The sequence below is a fragment of the Bufo bufo genome, chromosome 6, assembly GCF_905171765.1.
Source record: "Bufo bufo chromosome 6, aBufBuf1.1, whole genome shotgun sequence".
NCBI classification, from domain to species: Eukaryota; Metazoa; Chordata; class Amphibia; order Anura; family Bufonidae; genus Bufo; species Bufo bufo.
In genome coordinates, this window is record NC_053394.1 from 56377168 (window position 1) to 56393851 (window position 16684).

General features: G+C 44.3%; 1 long non-coding RNA gene across 1 annotated transcript; it reads right to left on the reverse strand.

Annotated features, from left to right (window-relative positions):
• Positions 1 to 287: 287 nt before the first annotated feature.
• On the reverse strand, positions 288 to 13084 carry LOC121005063. Its single transcript, XR_005779867.1, has 3 exons — positions 13074 to 13084; positions 5814 to 5816; positions 288 to 539 (listed from the first exon to the last, which is right to left on the reverse strand). It is a non-coding gene; the product is annotated as an uncharacterized LOC121005063 (long non-coding RNA).
• Between the last annotated feature and the right edge of the window lie 3600 nt (positions 13085 to 16684).

The following is a 16684-nucleotide window of genomic DNA, read 5'->3' on the forward strand; positions in this document are numbered from 1 at the left end:
ACTTGCACGCATGCTCCGCCAATTGTGAGGGGTAGCTTTCTTTTAGGGGATCATTCACACCGATACGGCTTCAGGACACCAGGTTTCAGGTCCAAACAGTGCATTTATTGTGATACACCAGCACAAGAAAAATTACAAAAATAATAAACACTCGCCCGTCCAGGCTCTAACTAAACATACTGTAATATTCCTGACTCACCTAAGTCCCTGTTCACACCCTGTGAACACAAGCGGCTTTCTCAGCCAATGTCCCACAGCCTTCTGGCTGTACAGAGCACAGTACGCCCACTGTCTCCAGTCCAGTGTCTCAGCACACATGGGGAATAGTGGTTTCTCAGTCTTCCTGGCTTGGACCACACAAAGCCTCCAGGCCTCTGTCCACAGGCAACATTACTCCCCCCTTGCTGACACCCTGAGAGGTGCTTTGTGCCAGACTGGCTACTTCCAGCTGGTCTCGTCTGTGGTGGAATAGGGGTGTGGACCGAACTATCCACCCCTTCCTTGCCTCTACCCTGCGTGAGACTTGTCACTGTCTCACACTCTATACACATCTACTAGGCCAAGTTTTTATGTGATCTTAATTGAAAAAGAGAAGAAAGCTGCTGCCAGAACTGTCTGTTAGTGGCTTCTCTCCCGGAAGTATCTAATGAGAGTAGAGATGAGCAAATTAATTCATAAAAATCAATTTGCCTAATCAGGTTTTTGCAGCCGAGATGGAGTGTCCCCAGAAGCTGAGGATGCTCACTCAGCTGCTTGATTGGCGGGGCCGGACATCTCAGCCAGCCCTGATATGCCCATGTGCAACTGCTCCAAGTGGCGTCACCAGCACAGAGTCTCTGCTTCTGCAAGAAGAGTAGCGGCGTATGCGTAGTCGCTGCCTCAGTAGCGGGAGCAGAGCCTCAGCGATGTGATGTGACCAGCCCCGTCAATAAAATGGCATGGGAGGCATTACCAGCTTCAGGGACACCATGTCGCTGGTGCAGAACTTTGCTTGATGAGATAAAATGATCTTGCGGCCTCCTGGTCATGCAGCGACAGAATGGCCTGCCATTTAACCACTTGATCCACAACTTTCCAACCTGTTGGAATTCCACCTTGCATATGCTAGAGCATATGTACTACCGGTGCAAAGCCGTGAATGATTTTGTTATGCACCAGACCACCTTAGCAGGGAACATTTGTTGTTCTGAGGTCTAGCAGTTGCAGCTCATCAGAGATGTATTTCATGTACTCAGGCCACCAGACTTGTCATTAGGGGGAATTGTAGCATGTCATCCCCCTGATATTTATCTTAGAGCAGATGCTCACGCTGATGCAAGAAGAGACAGTGGAAGAAGGAAAGCTTCCGCAGCACTGTAACTATTGGGGCATGAAGGAGGAAGTGGAGGAGGATCTACCTCAGGGGGAGCAGGAGGAGATTACTTGCTTAGTTGCTTGCTTATGTACTGTCAGGCGTATCCTTAGCATGGAGAAGTTTGATTACTGGATAGCCATGCTTTTAGTCCCTTGAAAAATGGGGTAAGGTTTTCCTGTTGTCAAAAGGGATGCCAAATTGATTTATTACCATGATACACTGTGTACACAGCCTGTAGCAGAATTAGGAGAGCAGATGACTGCCACCCATGTGTCTGACCAGGAGAACCTTGTCCACCTCCCACTGAGTCACTCACCTCCCATTGCCTCCGCTGCAGCAGCAATCAATTCAGTATCATCAATATGATGGAACAGCTTTTTATTTTATATGTGCTGCACAAGGTTGGCACGAATCAGCAAATGGTGACCTACTATCTAAACATCCAGGTTCAGTCCTACCTGGACTCGGGCCTTTGTCATCTCAGAGAGGGTTTTCAACATGGCAGGGGTCATGGATCCCTGAGGATTTTTACACCTCTGGCTGAGGCAAATGATTTTATCCACCATTGCTGATGTGGCTATTTATCGCCTGCCTTATCATACGACTGCTGCTGTCTGCCTGCCTACCATCATTTTCTGCACCATATAGCTGCTGCTACTGCCCACTGCTAATCCCTCTACTGCCACTTCCATTACCCCTACTGCCACCACTATTAACCCAACACAGTTGCCCATATCTACTTGTTGTCTGTGCCCTACTCTGCTGCCCCTTTCCACATCCACGGAAATAAAATGGATAATTTTTCCAAGCTTGTTCAACTTCAAAACAAGCCACAGTTTCTTCTGTGTACAGTATATACGAGTAGAGACATGCATACTGCCCAGTTAAAGCATAATTTTTGGATGCTTATGCAGAACAAGCCAGTGTTTCTCATTACATTAATGTGTGTGTGTTTATAGACAGGCAGGGATCTGCCCCCACTCAGGCATCATTTTTGGATGTGAAAAATTATATTAGCTGCTCACACCACAAACAGTCTAATTTTGTATATTTGATGAATAAAATATTTATTTCTAAGACAAAAGTCACAAATAACGATATAAAAAAATATAGCTAAATAATAAGTAGATGTAACAAATAAAATTAATCACAAATGTCCATATAAATGTCCATCCGGAACAGCCTGCTAGAGAAACAAAATAATAGTCTTGCAGGAATGATACCTTCTGAGGACGCTGGTATATACAATGGGGTGCCTATCTTCTTGTAAAAAAAATGGCACTGTTTAGAAATGATAGGTTCAATCATTTAATAGTATGAATAAAAAGTAATATTAACTTTGTTTCACATTTTACATTCTTCTTCCGTAGTGCCAGCTATGGCTTTCAACTAGAATTTATTATTGCATTCTGTTATATTTGTTATCCACAATACTAAGCGTACTTTGCTACCGTCAAGTGCCATTGTTATATGTGATTTTATAAGCTATGTATGGTTGAAATTTATGTCATTCATCTTGGAACTCCACCTCTTCTGCAAGCTCTTTCAGTCTGTTTGTCAGACATGCATAACAAAGCTGGAGAGAGGATTTTCCTTTGACCTCTATCATAATTTCTCAAGGCACATTCAATAAAATATCTAAAGGCATATCCATAGCATCTCTCACTGAGATTCTAGATGTAACAAGGGGAATGATTATAGCGAGTTCACTATTTTACATTCCTGGTACAAAAGGTTGCCACTTACATACTGTACATTCATCAGTGACTTCTCTCATGTACATCAGTGGCAGAATTGGTATTCTCCACCTCTCCCTCCTGATCACCAAAAACTGTGCTTCTATCCAAGGCTGTCACTTGGTCGAGTGATTTTATCAGAACTTTCTTTAGATATTGTTTTTCTCTAAATTATTTAGAAAGTTCTGTAGCATATTTTTCTAATTTTACTGGGAGAAAATGTCTGTATGTGAGTAAGTAACTGGCTGAGTATTAGAAAACAGAGGGTGGTTATTAACGGTACACACTCAGATCGGGTCACTGTCACTAGTGGGGTACCTCAGGGGTCAGTATTGGGCCCTATTCTCTTCAATATATTTATTAATGATCTTGTAGAAGGCTTGCATAGTAAAATATCAATTTTCACAGATGACACAAAACTGTGTAAAGTAATTAACACTGAAGAGGACAGTATACTGCTACAGAGGGATCTGGATAGATTGGAGGTTTGGCAGATAAGTGGCAGATGAGGTTTAACACTGACAAATATAAAGTTATGCACATGGGAAGGAATAATGCAAGTCACCAGTACATACTAAATGGTAAAACACTCGGTAACACTGACATGGAAAAGCACCTAGGAATTTTAATAAACAGCAAACTAAGCTGCAAAAACCAGTGTCAGGCAGCTGCTGCCAAGGCCAATAAGATAATGGGTTGCATCAAAAGGGGCATAGATGCCCGTGATAAGAGCATAGTACTACCACTTTACAAATCGCTAGTCAGACCACACATGGAGTACTGTGTACAGTTCTTGGCTCCTGTGAACAAGGCAGACATAGCAGAGCTGGAGAGGGTCCAGAGGAGGGCAACTAAAGTAATAACTGGAATGGGGCAACTACAGTACCCTGAAAGATTATCAAAATTAGGGTTATTCACTTTATAAAAAAGATGACTGAGGAGAGATCTAATTACTATGTATAAATATATCAGGGGGCAGTACAGAGATCTATCCCATCATCTATTTATCCCCAGGACTGTGACTGTGACGAGGGGACATCCTCTGCGTCTGGAGGAAAGAAGGTTTGTACACAAACATAGAAGAGGATTCTTTACGGTAAGAGCAGTGAGACTATGGAACTCTCTGCCTGAGGAGGTGGTGATGGTGAGTACAATAAAGGAATTCAAGAGGGGCCTGGATGTATTTCTGGAGCGTAATAATATTACAGGCTATAGCTACTAGGGGCCGTTGATCCAGGGATTTATTCTGATTGCCTGATTGGAGTCGGGAAGGAATTTTTTATTTCCCTAAAGTGGGGACAATTTTTTTTGCCTTCCTCTGGATCAACTTCAGGATGACAGGCCGAACTGGATAGATAAATGTCTTTTTTCGGCCTTATGTACTATGTTACTATGTTACTGTATCAAGAGTTTTTTAAAAGGTAGGCTTATGGTAGACAGTGTACTCTAATTTGTTACTTTTATATAATATTTTAAGGTCTAAGAACTCCACTACTTCCTGAATAATATGCGGTGCAAATGTAAGACTGATGTATTATGATTGAGTTCTTCTATAAAATATTTTAACTAATTTAGATCACATCAATATCAGTAGGATGTGATAGTATTTCCAGTGACCCATAAAAAGATTAGCAAAGCTTGGTGCGAATATCGTACCCATGGCGGTACCTGTGGTTTGATGTTAAAATATTATATTGAAAACAAAATAATTATATGTGACAATAAACATGATACTGTCCAATATAAATTGGATCTGTATAGATTTCAGCCTATCTTCTCATTCAAAAAAGAAATTTATCCTTTCAATACCTAACTTATAATCAAAGTGTACAATGCACTTGCATTTACACGGCCCGGGAATCGAGCAGATCACTGGAAATGACCGTTCCTGCAAATGGTCATTCTTGACAATCTGGCCATGTAAATGTGCCACAGATCAGCCGATGAACGAGCTAAATGCTTGTTCATTGAGTGATCCTGTCGTTCATGCAAGCACTACTAATCATGGCTTCTGGGACACCAGATCATGCTGTCTAAACAGAGATCTGCTGCTCAGAAATCATGATTCTGTGTGAGGACTAGGGATTGCAATAGCGATCCCTCATCCTCATATTGTGAAGGAGATCACTGCATGTAAATGTCCTTTACTGAACAAGTAGCCGACTGTCAGGAAGGAACACTTCCTTCCCGATAATTGGCCACTCAGTTGACCCATGTAAATCCAGCTTAGGATCTCCTAATGTTTTAGGTTGGCCCACAACTTTAGGATCACTGGACATTATATTTTTCAGTCACAGCTGATGCTTATCCAGATGACGGACACCACGGCTGAAGCACATGAATCCCCAGCAACCCCCCCATCCCCTAGTCAGTGTTCTAAGTACCGCAATGCCACCCCCAGGTCTGAGCATGTCCCCCTGGGAACACCCCCACCCAATGTTAACTGTGCATTAGTTGCTGTATTTCCCTGAGGCAGAGCCCCTTACCTAAGACTACATAGGAGACCCCCTGTGGCTACAGCACCAATGGGTCTACCCGTCACCATCCACATAATGGGAGTAGTGGCTGGGAGAACATTGGCCTAATTGAGGCCCCCGAGACACTAATGAGGCTAATGGAATTATTGCTTTACTCTAATTACCAATCTCATCTCCATCTCCGGGGTCTGGATGAGAATGGCGTGAGTATGGATGGACTGTGGCTCCCACGGTGCCCCTCCCGACCCACTAACAAAGTTTATTATGTACCCTAAAACACCAGAAAAGGAATATATCTGATAAAACACAACAATAAAAATCAACGTAACCAGTGCTTCATGCTGGAAAAAGTTTGCAGCGCTCTAATTCCATTGGTCCAGTAATTTTTAGTCCACAGCCAGCTCTTTACACATATTCTTGTTTGTCCAAAATCCCAATTTTTTAAGGGGATAGTGATCTGTTTGTCTTTATGGGCCCTAATTTCCTGTGGTGTAAGATTATTTCTTCCTGGTGCACATTTCATATTTCTAATCTCTTTCTCAACAAAATTTTTAAGAGTGTCAAGCTCATGACTAATTTCCTGCTTAGAATATTCCTTAAGTCGAAGATAAGTCTGGTTGAACATATTTAGACTGAATGGTTTATCTTTCTGCTGGATTTTTCATATGGTATGGTGCTTTTAAAAAGACACAATTTGGGCAGATTCATCAATTTAATCAAACACAAAAGAGAGTACGAAAAAGAAATAGAAGAAAGTTTAAATTTCACACAATTCAAGATGGTCAATGGTCAAACTGGAATAGAAGAAGCACAAATATATAATCTTAGTGGCACAAAACTATCACCCTATCAAGTCAAATTATTTCATAAAGGTTTAAAATTTGCTCCAAGACGTCAGGTGAATAAATTAGATATTTATATAGGGTTGAAAAACGTATTAGCAAATTGTGTCATAATAAGCATCATATCATACGAAAAATCCGGAAGACAAATTATTCAGTCTAAGTATGTTCATATAGATCTTCAACCTAGTTATAAGAAATATCCTAGGCAGGAAATTAGTCATGAACTGTACAGTAGTTGACAAAGAGATTAGAAATATGAAATGTGCACCTCACAATCTCACACAACAGGAAATTAGGGCCCTTAAAGAATTACAAACAAACAGATCACTATCCGGCCAGCTGACAAAGGGGGCGGTATTGTAATCCAAAATACAAACAATATGATCAGGAATGTACAACTAATGATAAAAACATGTAAATTCAATTGCAATCGCATCCTACCAGGGTCGTCGCTATAGGGGTGCAGAGGTAGCAGTCGCAACCAGGCCCAGGACCCTGAAGGGGCCCAAAGAACCTTGTGCCACATAAAAAGACACCGGCATTATAGAATGTGCATGCTGGTCAAGTTACACCTCTGGCAGGAGGGAAGGGGTTAGGTCAAAATTTGGCATGGGGGCCGGTGCTGTTTAAATTTTTGCCCTAGGCACCATGAAGACTTTGTGCCTCCCTGGTCACAAAGCACTGCGGGAAATGGGGGCCCAAGTTTATAACGAGTTCCTCACAACATATTTATTTATTTTATTGCATACCCAAAATGCATAAAAACCCTATCTGCCCACCAGGCTGACCAATTGTTTCTGGAATTAGGTGTCTTATAGCTAATAGAGATGAGCGAATCGAAGTTGACAAAGTGGAATTCGATTCGAATTTCAGGTTTTATTTGATTCACACCGAATCCGAATGTCCTCACGCTTCGTGGTAACGAATCGCATTTTTTCCTAAAATGGCTGCTGCACGTGTGAGAACAAGGAGAAAGGAACTCTGGGAAGGCGGGATCACCCATAATGCCATGCATGCAGCCAATCAGCAGCCAGCCCTGTGATGTCACAGCCCTATATATAGCCTCAGCCATCTTGCATTCTGCCATTTTCCAGTGTACTTAGTGCAGGGAGAGATGTCAGCAGGCGCTACGGACAGTGCTAGGAAAAACTTCATTGTGCTAATAAAACAATATACAAGTGCAGGGAAAGATTATTCAAGGTGTAGGGAAAGGATAGGGAGGAATCATTCCACAGCATTTATGTTGAACAGGGTTCAGTAGGGAAGGTTACAGACTGGGTAATAGCAACAATCCTATTACACCTTGCTGCACTGACTGGGGATCCAAAATGCCATTATACAGCTCTGTAATTCCAGCAAACCATTCTTGTTATTGGGGTGCAAGTGCTGTTTGATACAGCCATTAACATGGTTTATTAGAAGGAAATATTTCTAAGTCTTATTTGCCCTTGTGCGGTGCAGTTATATGTTCTAAAGCATTTTTTGGCTTGTATTAGTGAGAAAAAAAAGGGCTTATTGGCTGTTGTGCGGTGAAGTTAGAAAATTACAGCACTTTATGTCGTGTATTAGTGGCAAAAGAAAAATATATTTGCCGTTCAGCGGTGCAGTTATATGTTCTAAAGCACTTTTTGCAGTGTAATAATGGCAAAATAAAAATATATTTGCCGTTCAGTGGTGCAGTTATATGTTCTAAAGCCTTTTTTGCCATGTATTAGTGGAAAAATAAAAATATATTTGCTGTTCAGCGATGGAGTTATTTGTTCTAAAGCCTTCTGTGGCATGTATAAGTGGAAAAAAATAAGGGTCTATTTGCCGTTCAGCTGTGCAGTTATATGTTCTAAAGCCCTTTTTGCCGTGCATTAGTGGCAAAATAAATATATATTTGCCGTTCAGCGGTGCTGTTATATGTTTAAAGCTCTTTTTGTCATATATTAGTGGCAAAATAAATATATATTTGCTGTTCAGTGGTGCAGTTATATGTTCTAAAGCCTTCTGTGGCGTGTATAAGTGGAAAAAAATAAGGGCCTATTTGCCGTTCAGCAGTGCAGTTATATGTTCTAAAGCCCTTTTTTGTGTGTATAAGGGTACTTTCACACTAGCGTTATTCTTTTCCGGCATAGAGTTCCTCTATACCGGAAAATAACTGATCAGTTTTATCCCCATGCATTCTGAATGGAGAGCAATCCATTCAGGATGCATCAGGATGTCTTCAGTTCAGTCTTTCTGACTGATCAGGATAGAGATAATACCGCAGCATGTTACGGTTTTATCTCCGGCCAAAAAAACTCAACATTTGCCTGAATGCCGAATCCAGCATTTTTTTTCATAGGAATGTATTAGTGCCGGATCCGGCATTCAAAATACCGGAAACAGATCCGTTTGTCCGTATGACAAACGGACAGACGGATCTGTTCTTGCAATGCATTTGTGAGACGGACCTGCATCTGGACCTGCATGACTGATCGGGCAGGCAGTTCCGGCGATGGGATAAAAAGTGGGATAAAAAGGGCTTATTACCCGTTGTGTGGTGAAGTTGGAAAATTACAGACTTTTTTGGGGTGTTTTAATTTCCTTTTTATTTATTTATTTGATGTAACAGTATGTCAGACAGAGAAGTGCCAGGCCCTGCACACTAAATGTTTCTGGCTCAGGCAGAGGTCATAGCAGAGTAAGGGGCCGTAGCAGCAGGGGTCACTTCGAGAGGCCTGAGCTCCCAGTGTCAGCTAGAGGACAGTCAGCAGCTACTGGCAAGCCAAGATGTGGAGGAGAAATCCGCCGCTTTCTCCACTAAGCGGGAAAGTAGTGATGAGGTGAGTGGCGTGGGAGCTGGTGTTGCGAGCGGTCAGGCTCCTGACCCAGGGACTGTTGAAGAAGACATCAGTGACGTGCATACAGTACTCGATGATGATGATGTAGCTGATTGCACTTGGGAGCCGGGTGACGAAGGGGCTTCATCATCATCGGGAGAAGAGAGTGGCAGCTTGCCCGTGAGGCAGCGGCAGAGCCAGCAAGTCGCTAGCGTGGCCGGGAGTCAGCAGGGTGGCAGCAATGGGAGGTCAGTAGCCAAACATGCCCGGGGTAGACCACCTGCTCGCAGGAGCCTACCCGCCCGGAAATTAGTGGTGCAGGGGTTCACAGAAACAGCGGCGGTAGCAGTCAGTCAGTAGGGAGTGTTGGGGGTAAAATCACCTACTCAGCGGTGTGTCAGTTTTTTGTTAAGCCGCCGGAGGAGGTGAACATGGCCATTTGTAGAATCTGTGGGCAGAACGTGAAGCGTGGCCAGAATGCCAATGTTGGCACCACGGCCCTGCGTCAACATATGCAGCGTCACCATAAAGTGGCCTGGGAGAACTGTGGCTCCGATGTGGTGGTCCAGCCTACTGCAGTGCATCACCCAGTGGCACGCACCCGATTCCAGGCAGTTAAGGCTCCACCACCTCAGCCGAAGGGAGCTGTCTGTCCTTCCCATCATCTGCTGGTCCTGATGCTTCTGCTCCTCCTCCTATTCCTTGTCAGTCATTATGTCAGCAATCGATCACTGAAGCGATTGCCAAGAGACAACATTATGCGTGCACTAATCCAACAGCGCAGAAGCTGAATGTGCTCCTGGCCAAGTTCCTAGTGCTGCAGTCCCTCACTTTCCAAGTGGTGAACTCTGCACCTTTCAGAGAACTTGTGCCGAGCCGAGGTGGAGAGTCCCAAGCCATAATTTCTTTGCCAAAAAGGCAGTACCATCCTTGCACACGTATGTAGAACAGAAGGTAGGCCAGTCCTTGAACCTGTCTGTGTCTGCCAAAGTGCACGGCAGCGCAGACTTGTGGACCTATGACTTTGGTCAGGGACAATACATGTCCTTTACAGCCCACTGGGTGAATGTGGTTCCTGCACAGCCACACCAACAACTTGGCCCGGTCACGCCGCTTCTGCCTCCATGTTCTCACGCTGTTGGTCCTGCGACAATGTCTGTCTCTGCCTCCGCATCCTCCACCATGTCCTCAGCCTCCACTGCAGGGACAATTCACAGTGCCCCTCCAGCATACCACATGTGCAGGGCATGGCGGTGTCACACTGTTCTGCACCTCGTTTGCCTGGGCGAACAGAGTCACACAGGGGAGGAACTGCTGCGTGTCCTTAATTAAGAAATCGAATCCTAGCTTTCTCCTTGACAACTGAAAATCAGAACCATGGTGACCGACAACGGGAAGAACATGGTGTCGGCGCTGCATCAAGAAGGGCTGAGCCATGCGCCCTGCATGGCATATGTGTTCAATCTGGTTGTCAAGTGGTTCCTGAAGTCTTCCACCCATCTGCAATACATCCTAAAAATGGCCAGGAAACTTTCCATGCACTTCAGCCACTCGTACTCAGCAAAGCACTCCTTCAGCTGCAGCGGCAGAATGGCATCCCCCAACATAGGCTGATATGCAACATTTCCACCCTTTGGAATTCCACCCTCCATATGTTGGACCAACTGTACGAACAGAGAAAGTCCATAAACGATTTATTGATGATCCAAGCAGACAGGAGTACTCCCCTGTGTAACTTTGATTTCAGCCAGTATATCAAGGGGAGAAAAACAGAACTGGATCGCACTTCCACAATGCTATGCTTTGATCTAATTAAACTCGCTTCTAAGCACCATATTAAAGTGTACAGCCCCCCATACTACATGCTGTACAAGAGGCATTAGTGTACGTTTTGATCAAAAGGCATAAGCTCACTCACCACACCAAGGTCGCCTCTTTGAGTGGGACCTACTCTGACAAAAAGGCGCAGCACAATGCGGTGACAAAGCGGCACTGCCCTAGTAGGCAGCAGGACCCAAGAGTCAAACAGCAACCCTGCTGTCTGACAATGCCACTCGTACTCAGCAAAGCACATACTCTTTCAGCTGCAACGGCAGACTGGAATCCCCCAACATAGGCTGATATGCGACGTTTCGACCAGTTGGAATTCCATCCTCCATATGTTGGACCAACTGTACGAACAGAGAAAGTCCATAAACGATATCTTGATGATCCAAGCGGACAGGAGTACTCCCCTGTATAATTTAGATTTCAGCCAGTGGCAGCTCATACGTGACACCTGCCGTTTTCTCAGGCCCTTTGAGGAGGCCACGCTGTTTTTCAGTCGCCAGGACTACGGGATGAACATTGTCATTCCACTGCTTCATGTCTTGGAACAGATGCTGGTAAATCTGGCTGGTCAGGGGACTGGAGACGTGGCGCCTACATCTCACAGCCACATGAGCCCTGTGGGCGTTGAACTGAAGGAGGAGGAGGACATTGGCGCACCAGCAATGTGTAGCGAAATGGGTGTTTTTTATACACAGGTGACAGGAGAGGAGGAGCAGGAGCAGCCAGAGGAGCTACAGGATGATCAGAGGACCCAGACACACCGTGGCAGTATGCAGTGGAAATGTAGGCAGGGAGTCCCTCCGAGTCACTTGCACAAGTGGCCTGATGCATGCTCACTTGCTTGCATAGTGACAGACGAATTTTCACCATTCGGCAGAGGGATGACTTCTGACTCTCCACCTTGTTGGACCCTCGCTACCGGTCCAAAATGGGGGCCTTTTTTACACCCGCTGAGAGGGAGGACAAACTGAACTACTATAGAGACATCCTATGTAGTCAGTTGGCCGCTGCCTATCTGCGCCATTGTCCATCCTCTCGCAGGCCTGAACGGAGGGCCCTCTGCACTCACGCTATACTACCATGGCTGCTGGGAAGGAGTGGGGTGGTAGGAGCAGTACCAGCTCCATCAGCAGCAGCCTGAGTCTAGAGTCACTGATGAGCAGCTTTCTTCACCTGCCTAGTGAAAAAACTACTCACAAGCAGCTAGACATAGAACAGAACCACCTGAACGAGCCGGTGGTGGCATACTTGGAGTGCACCCTTCCAGCCGTCATTGAAGATCTGCTGGACTACTGGGCAGCCAAACTGGCAATACCAATCTATTCTGATGCTGCCACCTGCCTTATGCCACACATCTTCAGCTGGTACTGTTATTGCCACCCACCTCCCCACTCTGTCACCTGGTACCTCTGTTGTCTCCTGATGCTGCTGCCACCTCCACACTATGTCACCTAGCCACTCTGTGGTCTCCTCATGAATCTGGGGAAAAAGGGGGTAATGCAACAGCACTCTGCAAACCAGATAAAGTACAATAATGCCATAGTCACAAAAAATATTATAGTGCTAATGCATGCTTCTTATGAAGCTGCCACCTCCACACTATGTTACCTTGTCACTCTGTTGTCTTCAGATGCTGCTGCCACCTCCACACTATGTCATTGTGCCACTCTGTGGTCTCCTTATGCTGCTTCCACCTCACAACTATGTCATAGGGCCACTCTGTGGACTTCTCATGCTGCTGCCACCTTCACACTATGTCATCTTGCCACTCTGTGGTCTTCTGATGCTTCTCTCTCCTCCACACTATGTCACCTTGCCACTCTGTGGTCTCCTCATGATGCTTCCGCCTCCACACTATGTCACCCTGCCACTGTGTGGCCTCCTGATGCTGCCACCACCTCCACACTCTGTCATTGTGCCGCTCTGTGGCCTCCTCCTGATGCTGCCGCCACCTCCAGACTCTGACAATGGGCCACTCTGTGGTCTCCTCATGCTGCTTCCACCTCACAACTATGTCATAGGACCACTCTGTGGACTTCTCATTCTGTTCCCACCCTCCCCACTTCATGACTGGGCCACTATTTTGCCTTTTGGCCTGGCTGACATCATCATTTATTTGACCTTTCTTCTGATCCGTCAGAAGGAAGGAAACATGAGACGCACAATGGATCCTGTCTGTGTAGCAGCTGTAAGGCCTGTATGGTCCCATCAGAATTGGCTTCTGATTTGGTAGCCAAAAGCAGGAGTAGGTACAAAACACAGAAGACATGCAAATATTCCATTCACGTGTCATCTCTGTTTTGGATCGACTCCAGTTTTTTTTGGCATTAGTAATACTATTGAGTTAAAGGGTCCTTTACACTGCCCAATGCTTGGGCAGATTATCGCTAATGAGCTTTTGTACAACAAGTCAAGTTGGAATCTACACAGATCCAATTTATATTGGACAGTATGTTTGTTCTCATGCATAATTATTTTGTTTTCAGTCTCTTGCACTCACCTCCACTCCTCCCCACCTTATCTTCCAGCGACTTGGAAGAAATCAGTTACTATACTAGTAGTAAGCTACTGTTATATTGCTTATTAATAGTTTTTTTTGTTGTTTTTCCCCCTGCTACATACCTCTGTCTCTTTTCTCTCTGGCTTTGATTCCTCCACCTTCCCCCTCTCTTACTCTCCCTATTAAACAGCTTAAAAACTTTCTGCTCTAGTGGACAAGTATAAAATACCTATATACATCAGGACATGGCGGAGATTAAGGTGACAACCTACAATGTTAAGGGCCTCAATTCACCTCAAAAGAGAGGTCAGGTAATGCTTGCCCTGAGAAAAATGGGCTCACATATTGTCTTTTTACAAGAGACACATCTGCGCCAGAAAAAGATACCAAAGCTGCCTTCTAGACCATTTAATCATTGGTTTCACAGCGCTCACCCTGCCTCAGCCTCCAAGGGTGTCTCCATAGCTATACACCAGTCCATACCTTTCTCACTCTCTCAACAGCTCACAGATGCGGAAGGGAGACTCCTGATCTTGAAAGGAGAGATTGCCTCAAGAAAATACACCCTAGCGAATCTGTATGCACCGAATACAGCCACCATACAATGGCTTCTTAAGACACTAGACACCGTAAAGCATTTTGCAGAGGGTCAGGTAATCCTGGGGGCAGACCTTAACCTGGTACTAAACCCAATCCTTGACTCCTCAACATCTAGGTCACACATAGCGCAAAAACATATCAGTAGTCTGCATAGAAAGTTGCAGGATCTCCAGCTGATAGACGTCTGGAGAAATAACAATCCGACAACTAGGGACTACTCCTTCTTCTCTAATCCACATAGATCATATCAGAGACTTGACCACATCTTAACATCTTCTTCTCTTTTGCCTGTCTACAGCGATGCAGAGATTGGGAATATCACTATTTCTGACCACGCACCATGTCACCTGACTCTCACCCTGGCCTCACTACCAAGGAGGGAATGGAATTGGAAACTCAACGAATCCTTGCTGAACAACAGAACTCGCCTCGATCAGGTCAGATCTCAACTAGAGATGTATTTTGAGATCAACACCTCCACACACAGCACCTCACCCATTGAATGGGAAGCGCATAAGGCATATGTGAGAGGGTGTCTCATCTCTATTGGTACCAGGGTAAAAAAGGAATATCAGAAAAAGGTAGACTCCATACTATCCCAGATAATGTTGTTAGAGAAATTAGACAAACTATCCGCAATATTTTTTTTTAAATTTAAGTTTTTATTAAGAATCCTGAGCTACATTCACAACTGTAACAAAACATTTGAGTGGCATTGCAATCTTGTGATCCATACAGTGATCCAGCGAAAGGCAAGGGTTGTATGTTGTACATACCAAAGGTCTTGACAAAGACTCAACAGTAAAGCAAGACATTCTTCTAGAAAAGTAAATAACAGAACAATAAGAAAGAAGGTACATAGCTTTAAGTGGCTTAAAGTAGCGGGGCTGCTCGATCAGGGGGCAAGTATGATACCATTCATGTAGTTATCTAGCATGGTTTGTGAAATTGGATCCATATATTCCATTTAGACATTAACTCTGACCATTTAAGTGTTCGAAGGGCGTATAATTTTTCCTTTTCAAAATTCGCCTGCATAGAGGAGGTTCAGTTCGCGGATGGTCAATGGGGAACTAGATTTCCATAATTTAGCAATCAACGCTCTGGCTGCCAAAATAACCTGGCCACAGACTGTTCTTATTTGTACCGGTAAATCTGCCAGCCCCACAAAACACAAGGCCAGCGACGCCAGACATGTTTATAGGTACCTACGTGGCCACAAATTCTCCAGCAGTTTAGGGGGTATGTATAATTGAGTTTATGAATGTGGGCTGGTGTGAGATACCATCTTAATAATATTTTGAAAGCGGGCTCCCAATGAGAAGCGCTCTTGTATACTTGTTTCACTATAGGGAATACTGTAAACCAGTCCTCCATATAATGTGTTACCCCTAACTCTTCTTCCCATTTAAGTACAAAGGGAAGTTTCATTGATGCCGTGGGCATTATAAAAGTGCTGTAAAAAAAAGGGTGATGCCTTTTATGGAAGGTCTGACAGAAGAAAGGAACTCTTGTATTTGCCTGGGAAATTCTAGTAACTGATTATTAGAATTTGTTAAAGCATGTCTGATCCTCAAGTATTTGTAAAAATCTCATTTTGAGATGTCATATCTATTAGTTATGTTTTCAAAAGTGTGCAGTACTGTGTCATCGAAGAGATGTTGGATTTTAGATATGACAGCTGTCACACAATTATCTAATTGTAGATCAGTGATCCATACATTTAAGTAGTGCAAAGGGAGGTTCCTTACCGAGGTTTTGGCCAATGAACCCATAAAAGGCAGGAAGTTTTTCCAAGCTGTAACTGATGCCTTGATACTAAGCAGTGATTGGTGGTCCCTTGTTTTTTTTGGGGGGTGATATAAGTTAAATAGTGAGATGAGAGGTGTGGGTGATGCAGACCTTTCCAATTCCAACCATCTTTTATCACTATCCCTCACCCACCATTCTTTTGTCTGAGCGAGTATACACCCCCAGTAGTACTTCCTAAGATCTGGAATACTCATTCCCCCCTTGGCCCATGGTTTGGTCATTGTAGAGAATTTTACCCAAGGTTTTCTGCCAGCCCAGACAAAATTAGTGAGCAATTTTTGAAGAGACCTGAAGAAGGACTCAGGTACAGGGACCACTACAGTGCGGAAAGTATACAATATGACCGGGAGCATCATCATCTTGACGACTGCCACTCTACATGCCCGGGACAACAAGGGCAAGGAGAATCTGCCAATCATATTAGACACTTTTGACAACAGCGGGATGTAATTTGCTAAGTACAGGTCTTTGCTAGAATTGATCAGGGTGATCCCCAGGTAAATAAAGCCTTTATCCTGCCAGTTGAAAGGATATCGGGAGGTAAGCTCTGTCTTTACTGAGGGGTCCACACCGACCGTAAAGGCCTGGGTCTTTGTTAAGTTGAGCTTGTAATATGAGACATTCTGGAACATGCTAATGACCCTTTGCACGCCTGGGAGGGATGTCTCCAGATGAGACAATGACAGTATGACATCGTCAGCATATAACCCTAAAGTGTGTGAG